The 14,596-nt window shown below is 36.5% G+C and overlaps 1 protein-coding gene and 1 pseudogene across 2 annotated transcripts in view; both read left to right on the forward strand.

Annotated features, from left to right (window-relative positions):
• ST3GAL3 (ST3 beta-galactoside alpha-2,3-sialyltransferase 3) overlaps window positions 1-14,596 on the forward strand; it is a 193,504-nt gene that overhangs the window by 16,726 nt on the left and 162,182 nt on the right. The gene's annotated exons all lie outside the window — the stretch shown is intronic.
• The window catches only part of LOC134383231 (small ubiquitin-related modifier 3-like), a 29,789-nt pseudogene continuing 19,691 nt past the window's right edge, over window positions 4,499-14,596 (forward strand).

Here is a 14,596-nt window from a genome sequence, read left to right on the forward strand (position 1 = left end):
TTAGCTTATAATTATAACTAATTACTTTGTGTTTCAAGAGTTTATTTGAATTTCTCTGCACTGACTTATTTTTTTAAAGTCAAGGCGACTTCCCAGGATAAGGAGCGTTTACATCAGTGCAGTGAAGAATTCTGTAGTTAGAGGCATTGTCTGTATTCGTAATGGGAGATCCATCTGCATCCACAATATAGATGGAAATGTGTGCAAGGAATGGGTGTCTCCTTTTCTGTTAAGAGCTTCTGACCTGTGGAAGACATAACCAAGGATCAGACAGTATTTTCCTAGAGAAGCAGGGACGGGAATTAACTTTAATGGAAGACCTGTTATGTGTCAGGTATTAGGCTAGACAATTTACAAATTTTATTTTATTTAATTCTTACTACAATTCTGTGAAGATGGCATTATTATCCCCATTTTTCAGGTGAGCAAACTGAAGCACTTAGTTTAATTTACCAAGGTTACACAGCTAATTATTGGATCTGGAATTGAATTCTGATTTTCTGTCTTTAAAAGCTGTGTTCATTATTTTATTGGAAAGTATAATAAATACTGAAGATAGGACTTAATTTTGTATTCTACCTGCTAAAAAGCAAGAGGAAAAGGGCTCAGAGAAGTAGTAGTAGAGAGTGTCGGGAGGGGGTGGAGAAAGAAAAAGGAGGAAAGAGAGAAAGTCCTCCAAAAGAAGACAGGTTTATAGGGCCGGCCCATGGCTCACTCAGGAGAGTGTGGTGCTGATAACACAAGGCCACAGGTTCGGATCCCTATATAGGGATGGCCGGTTAGCTCACTTGGGAGAGTGTGGTGCTGACGACACCAAGTCAAGGGTTAAGATCCCCTTACCGGTCATCTTGAAAAAGAAAGTTTTATCAGGTTGGGAGATGAGAAGGTGCTATTCACTTGTGTTGTAGGCTTCAGTAGTTCATTACTAGTTATCTGCTATCTTTTGCATTGTTAGCTGACTAACCAGTATTCACAGCTTTTTCATTATTCTGACTCTCAAGCCTTTTAGATATTTGACTTTGAATAGGTGGTTTAGATCTCTTGCCATAGCATATTATTTTCTGTGCTGTAGTTTCAGAGAACAGAGTAATAGGATCAATCCTGAATGGCTTACTAAGTCAGAGAGGGGTCATTTACTCAATAGACATAATCAGGCCGAAGGAGCTTCCCAACCCAGGTGACTGCTGTGTTGTGAAATTTAGATTATGGTTTAATGATTTTAATGATGATGATAATAAGAAAATAGTAATTTGTTGAGTGTCTACTGTATGTCTGTACGTAATAGGAACTTTATATCCATAGTCTCATTTTGTCCTCATAGTTTTTACTGGTTATTATTATCCTCATTTTACAGATGTGGAAACTGAGGCTTCAGAGAGGCTCTGTAATCCCAAGTTTGTTTGCCTTTCATCTGACAAGCTTAGAAGACATTACTAAGTTTGAAAAATAAGTGTTTTAGCATTATTTTCCCTTCATTTTTGTAGGATTAACTTACTCAGACTACCTATTGGAATTCCTTCATGGTGGTAGAGAGGAGGCAAGAATTTTTTATTATTAAATTATTCGTTCAATAAGCAGTATGTTCTTACTATGGTCCATGTATTGTTCTGGGTAAACTAGATATAAGATGAACATAAACCTTCATTCTCTCAGCCTATAACATGAGAAAGAAACAAAACAACTATTATAATGTATTAAGTTCTAAAAGAGATATTTGTGTGAAATGCTGTGTTAGAACGTAGAATCCTTTCCAGATAGAAAATTTATGGTTGCTTTAATTCCAAGGCATATTGTAGAGGGATACAAAATGGTTTGTTCTGAGCAGTTTGTTACACCTGACATAGGCTTGGTCAAATTGCCAAGGCTTGGATCTAATACTTAACCTGAAAGGTTTCAAGTATGAAATTAGTCTAGTTATCAGCCTGTTGTAAGAAGTACTGTAGTATGATCATACGTATAGTAAAGTGTATATACACACATACATATGCAAGCACACGTGTATATACATATATTTTATATATATGTATTTTTAAATTAATGAACAATCAGTAGTCTTTGGAGTTAGAAAGAGTTGGGTGTGCTTCAGTTTCTTCATCTCCAAAATGGGGATAAAATACATTTCTCTTTTGCTCTGATGCTTTATTCAGGTCTTTGCCTTGGATAAGGTTTGGGTAATTGCCTGTTATCATTAGATTTGGTTCCAGCGGTGCATTTCTTTTTTTTTTTTTTTTTTTTTTTTAAAAAGATGACCGGTAAGGGGATCTCAACCCTTGGCTTGGTGTTGTCAGCACCACGCTCAGCCAGTGAGCAAACCGGCCATCCCTATATAGGATCTGAACCCGTGGCCTTGGTGTTATCAGCACCGCACTCTACCGAGTGAGCCACGGGCTGGCCTCCAGCGGTGCATTTCATTGAAGCTTAGCATATTTTAATTTATTAGTTTAAAATTTTATTTATTTCTAGTTGATAAATTAAAGTAGATCTTTCACAGGATTAATTTCCTGTGTCATGGGACCTTTAAAAATTCATGCTACTGCACTTATCAATTACAGCAACTCCCTTTGTGTTCTTGCCCATATTTATAAAAGATCATAACTAGAGAAATTATAAAATATGCATTATTGATCTAATTGCTATGGAGAATACCATCTGGCAAGTAAGGTGGAAGTTGGGTCTGATATAAGGAGAAGGACAGGTTGAACTGAGCTTAATAGACATAGGACATTATATTAATTCTTACTTCTCCATCTTAAAAATGAAATGGAGGCTGGCCTTTCTGGCCTGTCATTTAGGGCAGTACTCTGCTTCCAATGATAATTAAGTAGCTGTTATCAGAACTAGCACTCCCTCTATAAAAAGCTATAAATCTGGACAAAATAAATGAAGCAATTGTGTCAAACAGTGGACAGTAGGCAGCATAAAATTTCAATTCCTAAGAGAAGGAAAACTCATGAGGGGAGTACACAGTGGCCCAGTTCTCTGTCCAGGGAGTTTCCCAGCCCTGTTCAGATAGTGGAGTCTAATAAACAGGCTATGATGGTGTCCACTGAGCTGAGGAGGCAGAGGTCGGAGTTCAGGACAGCGGAAGCAGTCAGAATCTGTGAGATGCCATCCCAGAGTAGGGAATTGTTCAGAAAGAGGGTCTTAGAAGTCTGTGGGGGAATTCCTGAGAATGTGTAGCTAAGAAGTGGTCTATACAAGGGTACTGCAAAAAGTTCACGGAAAAATTAATATTATCTTTTTTTTTGGCAGATTGCTGGTATAGGGATCGAAACCCTTGACCTTGGTGTTATAACATATTATCATTTAATTCTATCTTTCTATGAGCTTTTTGAAGTACCCTCATAGGCATGGGGTGAAACCACCTGAGGCTTACCATGCAGATAGCAGCTGCTACAGGATGAGAATAGAAAGGAGATACTAAAGGTCAAATAGTGTTGGGGGAAAAGCAATGCCAGGGCCACTGAAGTTCCAGCCCTAGCAGAGTGGAAAGGTCTCATTAACACTTTAACACCCCTGGCATCCTGCTGAGACACCAGAAAGGCCATGCCTTAGGAATAAAGATCTCACCAAAGAGTAAGACCTACTCTAGACCTACTCTGACAGGGCCTAAAGCTAACCTCCTGCAAGACAGATTTCGAAGTTTGGGTTCCATCAAATTAGAGAGGTTAAAAATGCCATGGGCTTTCCTTAATTCACACCAACGAAGCATAAAATCAAGACTACATGAGTTCGGGGTGATCAGGTAGTATTTGAACTACCCACTAAAATACAAAGCACTCTTCAGGAGCAGATAACAGTATTCGTAGATCCTACGTGTAGCAACCACAGTGTCCAATGTTCAATAAAAAGCTACTAAGACATACAAAGAAACAGGAAAATGTGATCCATAGTCAAGGAAAAAAACAAGTCTATAGATAAGATGGCTCCAGTGTTCCCCTTAGCAGACAAAGTAACTATTATGAACACATTTAGAGAATTAAAGGGAAATACAGTGAAAAACAAGTAGTCTCAGGAGAGAAATGGAATCTGTAAAAAACAACCAAATGCAGATTCTAGAATTGAAAAGTATAGTAACCGAAATGAGAATTTCACTTAACAGCAGATTGGATATAACAGAAGTCAGTGTACTTTAAGAGGCTATAATAGAAATTATCCAGTCTGAACCACAGAAAGAAAAAATACTGAAGAAAAATGAACAGAGCCTCAGGGACCTGTGGGACAATGTCAGATGGTCTAATGTATATGAGAATTGGGCAGGAAAAAATTAAATAATGGCTGAACACTTCCTAAATTTGATGAAAAACTTTGACTTACAGATTTAAGCAGCTCAGCAAACCCTAAGAAGGATAAATAGTGGGGGAAAAAATCTAGGTACATCGTAGTTGAACTTCTGAACTCTAAAAAGAGAGGCTACTCCTGGTGCTGCTTGTGTGCTTTGGTGTGGGCCTGGTACCTGTTCTGTGAAGAAGCAGCTGAGGAGACAGTGGCACTCACCATGGCCAAGAAAAAGCTCAAGGAAGGAGTCAGGACGAGAACAGTGATCATATTAATTTGAGGGTGGTTCTGTGGTGCAGTTTAAGAGGTGGGGCTGGCCGGTTTGCTTTCTGTCTGGGGACAGTTTCCCAGCCCTGTTCAGAGACTGGAGTCTAAATAGGCTATGGTGGTTAGAGCGTGGTGTTGGTAATAGCAGCGTCAAGGGTTCAGATCCCCATACCAGCCAGATGCCAAATTAAAAAAAAAAAAAGATTATAAGGCATACACCACTTATTAAAGTGATGAAAGCCTACTGTGAACAACAGGGTTTGTTAATGAGGCAGATCATTTTCTGGTTTGACGGCCAGTCAATGAAACAGACACACCTGCACAGTTGGAAACGAGGGTGAAGATAAAATTGACGTGTTCCAGCAGCAGACAGGAGGTGTCTGCTACCAAGGGTGCTTGCTGCTTTACTCCAGAACTCTGTTCCTACGGACGAAGAATACATTCTTAATTAGAAAACTGTAATTTGGTTCCACTACGTCCTGACTACTACAGTATAGTTTTCTCTCTCCTTTCATTTTCACCCTCCCTGTTCCTTTATTGAGTATAGGTAACTGGTGTATGTGCACAAGCACACTACATTTCCTCTTCTTCTTTTTTTTCCTAAATGGCCAATGGTATGTTTTGATTGGCATCAAATGGAGATGGGATGGGGAAAAATACTAGTTCTGTGAAAATACCCTTGGCAGCATGCTCATTCCGCTGTTATCTTTGAATTCCAGTAAGTTATTTTGCTCTCACTGGTTTAACAAGAACAAAAAAATATATAAAAATAATTGTATACCTTGTTTGATTGGAGAATTTTAATGTTTTTTGTTTATCATTGTAAAACCAAGGACAATTTTATAACTTTTTTGTACATAGTGGTTACATGTGAGACAGTTTGTCTTTAAGTAGGGATAAAGTGCTCTAAAAAAAAAATCTTAGATAGTTTTCCCTTCAGGTCAAGCGTATTATTATTTAGGATATCCTTCAGGCCAAAGGGAAGTGATGCCAAATGAGGACACTGGAAATGTAAATAGTGGGCAAATATAAAAGACTCTCCTTTTTTCTCATAACTTGTTTAAAATAAAACGAATTGTTTAATGAAAAAATAATAACCCCATAAAGTGAGGTTTTGAACACATATGTAGGGTAAAAGATAAGACAGCACTTGCACAAGGTGATGGGGTGGGGATTTTAGTGTAAGGTTTTCACATTTGTGAGAAAGGAAGCAAATGGGAAGTAGGAATGTTGTGCAGGAAAGTGAGAAGAGAGAAGGGGAAAGTAAGACGCGTGTCGTGCCAGATGTGAGAAGGTAGTATATCGACCCCAGACTCTAGGAAGTTGAGGATGAGTACTGCTAGCCCGAGAACAACTACTTAAATAACATGACAAAAAGATGTATCTAAGGAGCCGACAGAAGAATAAAATAGAGCACTAAAAAATATTTAGAGGGCTAGCTGGTTAGCTCAGTTGGTTATAGCGCAATATTGTAACACCAAGGTTAAGGGTTCAGATCCCTGCACTGGCCAGCTGCCCAAAGCAAACAAACAAAAGCAAAAGAGAATTTAAAACTATTTAGTTAATTGCAAAGAAGGAAGGAAATTCTGATACATTCTGCAACACGGATGTATCTTGAAGATACTGTTACATGAATAAACCAGTCACAAAAGGACAATATTGTATGATTCCACTTACATGAGGTTCCTAGAGTAGTCAAATTTATAAAGACAGAAAGTAGAATGGTGGTTGCCAGGGGCTGGCGGTAGAGGGGAGTGGGGAGTTAGTGTTTAATGGGTACAGAGTTTCAGTTTTGCAAGATGAAGAGTTCTGGAGACAGATGGTGGTGATGGATGCACAACAGTGTGAATGTGCTTAATGCCATAAAACTGTGCACTTAAAAATCATTAAAATGGGGGCTGCCTGGTTAGCTCAGTTGGTTAAAGTGCAGGCTTGTAACACCCGGGTCAAGGGTTCGGATGCCCATACCGGCCAGCCTCCAGGAAAAAAAAAGAAAGGTTAAAATGGTGAATTTTATGTTATGTATATTTTACCACAATAAAAAAAAATTAAAGAATAATCAAGGAAATAAGAGAGAACACACACCTTCTCTGTATTAGGAAGGGAAGTGGAGATATTACTACAAATCCTATACACTTTAAAAGGGTAATAAGAGAATATTATGACCAATTTTATGCTTAAAAAAATAGACAATTTAGGTGAACTGGACAAATTTCTTGGAAAACACAGCTTACCAAAATCTGGCTCAAGAAGAAATAAAAAATCTGAATAGCCCTGTATCTAGAGAAGAACTTGAATTCATAATCAGAAAGCTTCAGGTCTAGATGGTTTCACTGGTGATTTCTATAAATGTTCAAGGAAGGATTTAATACCAGTCTTTTTGCAAAAACTCTCTCTGAAAGTAGAGGAGGGGATACTTACCAACCCATTTTATGATGCCAGCATAATCTTGGCCAAAATATGACAAATATATCACAAGAAAACAAGGTTACAGACCAATATTCTTCATGCATATAGATGCAAAAATCCTCAAATGTTAGCAAATTAAGTCTGGCAAAATATAATGAAGATAGTACAGCATGACCAAGGACGCAAAGCTGGTTCACTATTTAAAAAGCAATCAATGTAATCACCACATTAACAGAATAAAGAAGAAAAACCACATCTTAATATTGCTGGAAAAACATTTAACAAAAAATTATGACTTAATTTATATTATTTTCCATAGGGTTCCTTGCAACTCACTCAGTATGGTTGGATAATTTTTTCTGTATACCTGTACATTCCATGATAGTTAGGAGGATGGCCTTCTAGGGAGCAGAATGGCCAACGTGTACACTAAAACCACAAAACATTGCTGTGAGAAATTAAAGAATATTGAAATAGAGAGGTATACTGTGCTCATGGGTCGGAAGATGTGTTATTGTTAAGATATTGAATCTCCCCAGTTTGTTTTAAAATTTAACACATTCTTAGTCAGCATCCCAGAATACTTGAGCTTTTTGTCTTTATTTCTTTTGATAGATATTGACAACTGATTTTTAAATTTATGTGAAAATACAGAGAACCTAGAATAATCAAAATCATTTTGAAAAAGAATGAAGCTGGAAGATTTATATTACCTACTTTCAAAACTAATTATAAAGCTACAGTAATCAAGGTAGAGTGGTATTGGTATAAAGACAGACAAATAGATCAATGGGACAGAAAACAAACCCCAGATATAGACCCACACTTGTATGGCCAATGGATTTGACAGAGGTGCCACGGCAATTAAATGGAGAATATACACTCTTTGCAATAAGTGGTCACACAAAAACAAACAGAAAAATGAACCTTGGCTCCTTTACCATATACAAAAGTAACTTGAAATGGATCATACACCTAAATGGCAGAGCTGAAACTATAAAACTTATGAAACAAAATATAGGAGAGAAATTTTAGTGATGTTGAGTTTGGTAAAGATTTCTATAGGGCACAAAAAAACATGAAGAAATTTAATAAATTGGATTTCATCAAAAGTGAAAACTTTTGCTTTTCAAAAAACATAGTTAAAAAATTTAAAGGCAAGCCATAGACTGGTAGAAAATTTTGCAAAACCTGTACAACAAATGACTTGAATTTTTAATATACAAGGAACTCGTAACTCGGCAATAAGAAGATGAAGAGCCAGTTAAAAATGGTCAAAGATACAACAGACTTCACCAAAGTAGATACACAGATGGCAAGTAAACACTTGAAGAAAGCTCAACATCACTAGTAATTAGGAGAAAACACAAATTAAAACCACAATAAGATACGACTCTATACCCTTTATAAAATTAAAAACGCCCCCTGTATCAGGTGTTGGCAAGGATGTAGAGCAACTGTAACACTATGCACTGCTCATGGGAACGTGAAACGGTACAAGTACTTTGAAAAACAGTTTGACAATTTTTGTAAAATTAAACATGGACCTAACATACCTCCAGTCATTCCATCCTAAGAGAAATGAAAGCATACATCTCCATACAACAACTTGTACAGGAATGTTCTTAGCAGCTTTATTTGTAATAGCCCAAAACTGGAAACAACTCAAAGACCCATCAACAGGTAAATGGATAGACAGATTGTGGTACATTTATACAATAACTACTCAGTATTAAAAAGGAGTGAACTATTGATAGGTGTAATGACACGCGTTGAGTCTCAAAATAATTATGCTGAGTGAAAGAAGGCAGACATAAAAGAGTACATAATATATGATCCCATTTATGTAAAGTTCTATAAAATGCAAACTTATTTATAGTGACAAAAAGCAGATTGGGGGAGCACGTGAATGGGATGGAATGTGAAGAGTGGGCTTAAAGGAGCATGAGGAAACTTGGCATTGATGAATATGTTCATTAGCTTAATTGTGGTGATGGTTTCACAGATATATGTGAATATGTCACAGATATTGATAAATATGTCAAAATTCATCAAGTTGCAGATTGTGTATGGGCAGTTTATTGTTCATTAATTAAACCTCAGTAACAGTGTTTAAAAAATAACCAGAGATAAAAAGACCGATACCTTAAAAGAAACAACAAGACTGATAGTTGACTTCTCAAAAGCATCAGTAAAAGCCAGAAGACAGCGAATTATTTTATTGTTTAAAGAAAACAGCTGTCAAGCTAGAAGCTGTATATGGAATGAAACTATCTTCCAAGAATGAATCAAATGCTGAAGGAAGTTCACTACCAATAGATACGCAATAAAGGAACTTACAAAGTATAAACTTCAGAAAAAAGAATGATTCCAGAGGAAGATGAAGGAAGGAATGGTGAGCAAAGAAAGTGGTAAACATGTGGGTTAATCTAAATAAACATTGGCTATATTTTAGCCAATAAAATAAATAAACAAAGGCAATATTGTCCAATCAATATTTGGCATTATAGAAAACAAAGGGCTGGAACTATACATACTACCAGTTAGTAATATTTAAATTGAGGAAGGGTATTAAGAGTTAAAGTATTTTCTTGTATTGTTTGGTAGGTGATTAAATATATTGGTAGACTTTGTTAAGTTAAATATGCAGGTAAGTTTCTTTGCTAACTACTGTAAGAATAGAAAGAGTGTGTAAAGTGCAAAATTTAAAAACTAACAGAAGGGAAAATGTAATGAGGAAAAAAGAAGGCAGGAAAGTCAATAAAAGAAAAAAATAATGTTGAAGGAAGGGACCAACACTTAATATCTGGAACTAAAAGCTGAATATATTGGTACTTTAAACAAGGTGAGTTGTGATTGTAAGACATAGTCTCTTTGAGCAAAGCAGAGAACTGTCTTTTGTAGCAGTGGTTCTTACAGTTTGGCCAAAAGTATTTTCATATTAATAATGAGATGTTGGTTGGCTGTTGCACTGTGTTGATATCTGCACTGGTGCTACACAGCAGTGATGGGTAAACTGCACACACCTTAGCACAAATCGAAGCAGTGGAACGGAACTATACTAGTTATCATGGTATTTCTGACTGCCGCACACAATTTAAAAAAAAACAAAAACAGTTTTACTCATTTACTTTAAGTTATTGAGGAAACATTTAATTTCATCAAATCTTGATGGAGTGTACTTCATTTTACTCAAAAACAAGTGTGGTAATGAAATGGGAAGTATGCATGAAGCACTGCTGCTGCACCCTGAAGTTTTATTGTCTCCAGGAAAAGCACTTGTGTGATTGAACTGCAGGCTGAACCAGCTGCTCTTTTTGGGAATGCCATTTTTACTTGAAAAAATGACTGATAGACACAGTATGGTTATTTTGACTGGGGTAATTTGGCAGATCTTTTCTCAAAAATCAGTGAAGTGAGCCTGTCACTTCACGGAAAACAACTGACATTAGTTCTTGCAAGGATAGAACTTGAGCTTTCAAGTGAAAAGTTAGAATTCTGAGAAACTTGTATCTGCTGCCATGAGCCTGACACCTCAATATTTAAACGCTTTTCTGATGAGATTAGTAGTGATATTAACAAGTGTAATTTTTTGATATTGTATGATGAATGTGGAAACATTGGAAGATATGCATAACTCAGTGAACCAATAATGCCCAAATGACCACTGTTAAAATGTTACAAAATTATGCATGGGTGAAAGGCCCATTCAAAGTGTGAGATAAACCAATGGATTTTAATGTTACAGAGTATGAAAATGTTCATTGACGGGGTGTCAGATTTCATGTTGCGACAAACCTTTAAGAAACTGCCACTTTTTGAGTTTTTCGTTGTAGTATCAAAGAATATCCACAATCACTTGAAGAGGTTATTATAACACTCCTCCCTTTTCTAACAATTTATCCATGAGAGACCAAGTATTTTTCATATACTTCATTAAAAATAACACTTTACAACAGATTGGATGCAGAAAGAAATGAGAACTCAGATTCTTTTTATTAATCTGGAAATTAAAGAGATTTGTAAAAATGTAAAACAATGCCACTGTTCTAATTTTTTTTTTTGTTTTGGAAAATATAATTTTTTAAATAAAATTATGTTGTTTATGTAATATCTAATGGGTTTATTACTGTTGATTTTACTTTTATTTTTATTATTGTTGTTGATTTTAAATGAATTAGGAAATATTTTTTAAATTTCTTAGTTTTAATTACCAATATAATAAATATTAATATAATTATTAACTCACATACACAAACATTCTTTGGGGTCCTCAATAAGTTTTAAGAATGTAAAGTGATCTTGATACCAAATGTTGAAGAACCACTGTTTTCTAGTGTCTTCAAGAGTGGAGTTCAAATATTGGTGGAATTTCAGAAGTAACAGTATTTAGGGATTGGTTGACCTTTAGCTGTGGATTCATAGTTACCTGAGTAAGACTGTTGTTTGGATGACTTTCAGAAGCAGCCACTGAAGTATGGCTGCTGTTAACTGGCTGGTCTGTAAAAGCTGTACAGTCATGTGAAGGATGCTTCCGCCAATGACATCCATCAATGACAGACCACATATATGTTGTGGTCCCATAAGATTATAATGGCTCTACCATATAGCCTAGGTGTGTAGTAAACTATACCATCTAGATTTGTGTAAGTACACTCTATGGTGTTCACACCACAAAATCGCCTAATGATGCATTTCTCAGGATGCATTTCTCAGAATGAATCCTCTTTGTTAAGGGACACATGACTGTGTACTGGTGCAAAACTGTCATTGATCCGTCTGGATGGATTTAAAACTAGTTCTGGTGGTTACTTCTTGCTATAGAAAAAGAACAATCAGTGCTTTCCTAGGTGGTTAGGAACCTCTTATTCTCAGTGGAAAAGGTGGGAAAAATAGAAAGCATGACTCTTACAACTCAGTAATAAAAAGAACCCATTAAAAACAGGTGGAGGGCCAGCCTGTAGTTCACTTGAGAGAGTGTGGTGCTGATAACACCAAGGCCACGGGTTCAGATCCCTACATAGGGATGGCCGGTTAGCTCACTTGGGAGAGCGTGGTGCTGACAACACCAAGTCAAGGGTTAAGATCCCCTTACCGGTCATCTTTTAAAATAAAATAAAAATAAAAATAAATAAAAATGGGTAAAGGATCTGAATAGTCATTTCTCCAAAGAAGATATATGAATGGTCGGTAGCACATGAAAAGATGTTCAGCATCATTAACTATTAGAGAAATGCAAATCGTAACTACAATGAGATACCACCTAACACCCTCTAGGATGGCTTACAAGCCACACAACAGAAAATAACAAGTGTCGATGAGAATGTGGAGAAGTTGGGACTCTCATGCACTGCCGGTGGAAATTTAAAATGGTATAGCCAGTTTGGGACACAGTCCAGCATTTCCTCAAAAAATTAAGCATAGAGTTACCATTTGACCCAGCCATTCCACTCCTAGGTATAAACTCAAGAGAAATGAAAACATATGTCCACACTAAAACTTGTACACAAATATTGATAGCAGTATTATTCATAATGGCCCCAAAGTGGAAACAACCCAAATATCCATCAGCTGATGAATGGATAAATAAAATGTGGTATATCCACACAATGGAATATTATCTAGCAATAAAAAGGAATGAGGTACTGATATAATGCTACAGGGATGAGCCTTGAAAACATGCAAAGTAAAAGAAGCCAGGCACAAAAGACCACATATTTTGTGGTTCCATTTAGATGAAATCTCCCAAACAGGCAAATCTATAGGAGGATGGTAGCTAAAGGGTATAGGGTGTAACTGTTGTCTGCCAAGGCCATAACAGGATCGGCAGTGGAAAAATGTCCTTCCTGGGAGCTGTACAACTTTAGCTGTTCATTTCCTGTTGGTGGGGGTTGGGGAGCCTGAGAATTCTCATAAGATTTAATAGTCGTGAGCTATTGCAGGCTGGGCTTAGAATTTCTTTAGCTATATACTTCCCTCAAAACTTAAGTAGCTAACTGTAAAATGATTTTTTTTTTTAGGTAATTGTGGAAATAGGGATGTGGGCTGAGCATTTGATGATATTAATTAGAGAAATGCAAATCATAACTACAATGAGATACCACTTAACACCCTCAAGGATGGCTTACTTAATAAAAAGAATTTATTAACTTTGTTAGATATGGTAATGATTTTGTGGTTATGTCAGGAAGTGTCTTTGTGTTTTATAATTATGTATAGAAGGATGTTTAGGGATGAAACAACATGGTATCAGGAACTTATTTTAAAGTAATGTAGCCAAAAAAAAAAAAGAGAGAGAGAAAGAAAAGGGCAGAGGAGGGAAGGAGGAAACAAAGGAAGGATGGAAGGAAGGAAGCCAGTAGCAAAATATTTTACTTGTTGAATCTGTAGGTTGGGGTTCATTATACTATTCTCTCTACTTTCATATAGTTAGAAAACTTTTTATTAAAAAAAAAAAAAACAACTGAACAAACAAAAACCTTTCATAGGTAAGTAACACAGCTGCCAAAGGTCTTATTTAGACTCTGATTTTTCACTTATTGGCCTCTGTTCTATATTCTGCCCTCTAGCCCTTGAATTAATTTGTGGCTGCTTGGTGAGACCTGAAACAGTAGGCTAGGGTGGGAGACAATACTTTTAATCTGATCTTCTCCTGTGAGTTCACTCCAACTGTCAGGCAAAGAATTCAACTATAGGTTGAAAAATGTTTGGGGCCACAGTTTTATCTCCTGTGAAGGTTGCTGCTTGACAGCATCCCCTGAAAACTGCTTTGATTTAGGGTACAATTGCTACCATTTATATAGAAGGGGCAGGGAAGTTTTGTGTGTGTGTGTGTGTTCATATTTATACATACATAAGCATATATATTACATATAGATTTGCATACATATGCAGAAAATAACTCTGGAAGCATAAAACTCAGAAATAATAACTTTGGTTGCCTTCCAGGAAGAAAACTGACAGCTGAGAAATAAGAGTGGGTGAGATTTCTGGGACCAAAGACCAAATCCTGGGGAACTAACAACTAAAGGGTGACCAGGAGGACAAGAAGCAGCAGCCCAGGAAGGAGCAGGCAGAGAAATAGCAGGGAGAGTCAGAGGAAGGCTTTCAAAAAGGAAGTTGTGCAAAGGCTCTATGTGCCCTTTGATCTGGCATTTCCACTTCTAGGAATTGATCTGCAGAGATTCTTGTATACTTGCAAAGTGATCTGTGCACAGGGTTACCCTCTGCTGCACTTTTTTTGTCTATCTGTTATTTGCATCATTGTTTTTAATAGCAAAAATTTGAAAGCAATTTAAATGTTTACCAGTAGGGGACAAGTTAAATAAATTATGGTTCCCTCATCCAATGAGTACTCTGCACCTAAAGGATGAGGAGGCTCTGTGTATCATGATATGAAAAGATTTCTAAAATATATCGATAGGTGTAAAAAACAAGGAGTGGGAGTTTTGTTTGGGGCTTTGAATGTTTTAAGCCTTTATCAGTGTTCTAAATGGATGTAGCTGGTTATTGTATTCCTTATTATTGCAAAATACTGTTGTTTTTTCTCTGAGCTCTAGTATTCTGTTATTATGAGCTTTCTTATTATGAGCAATAGTTGGCATGGAAGAGCGGCAAAATCAAAATTTTAAGTTATTAAATC

The sequence above is a fragment of the Cynocephalus volans genome, chromosome 8, assembly GCF_027409185.1.
Source record: "Cynocephalus volans isolate mCynVol1 chromosome 8, mCynVol1.pri, whole genome shotgun sequence".
Classification (NCBI taxonomy): Eukaryota; Metazoa; Chordata; class Mammalia; order Dermoptera; family Cynocephalidae; genus Cynocephalus; species Cynocephalus volans.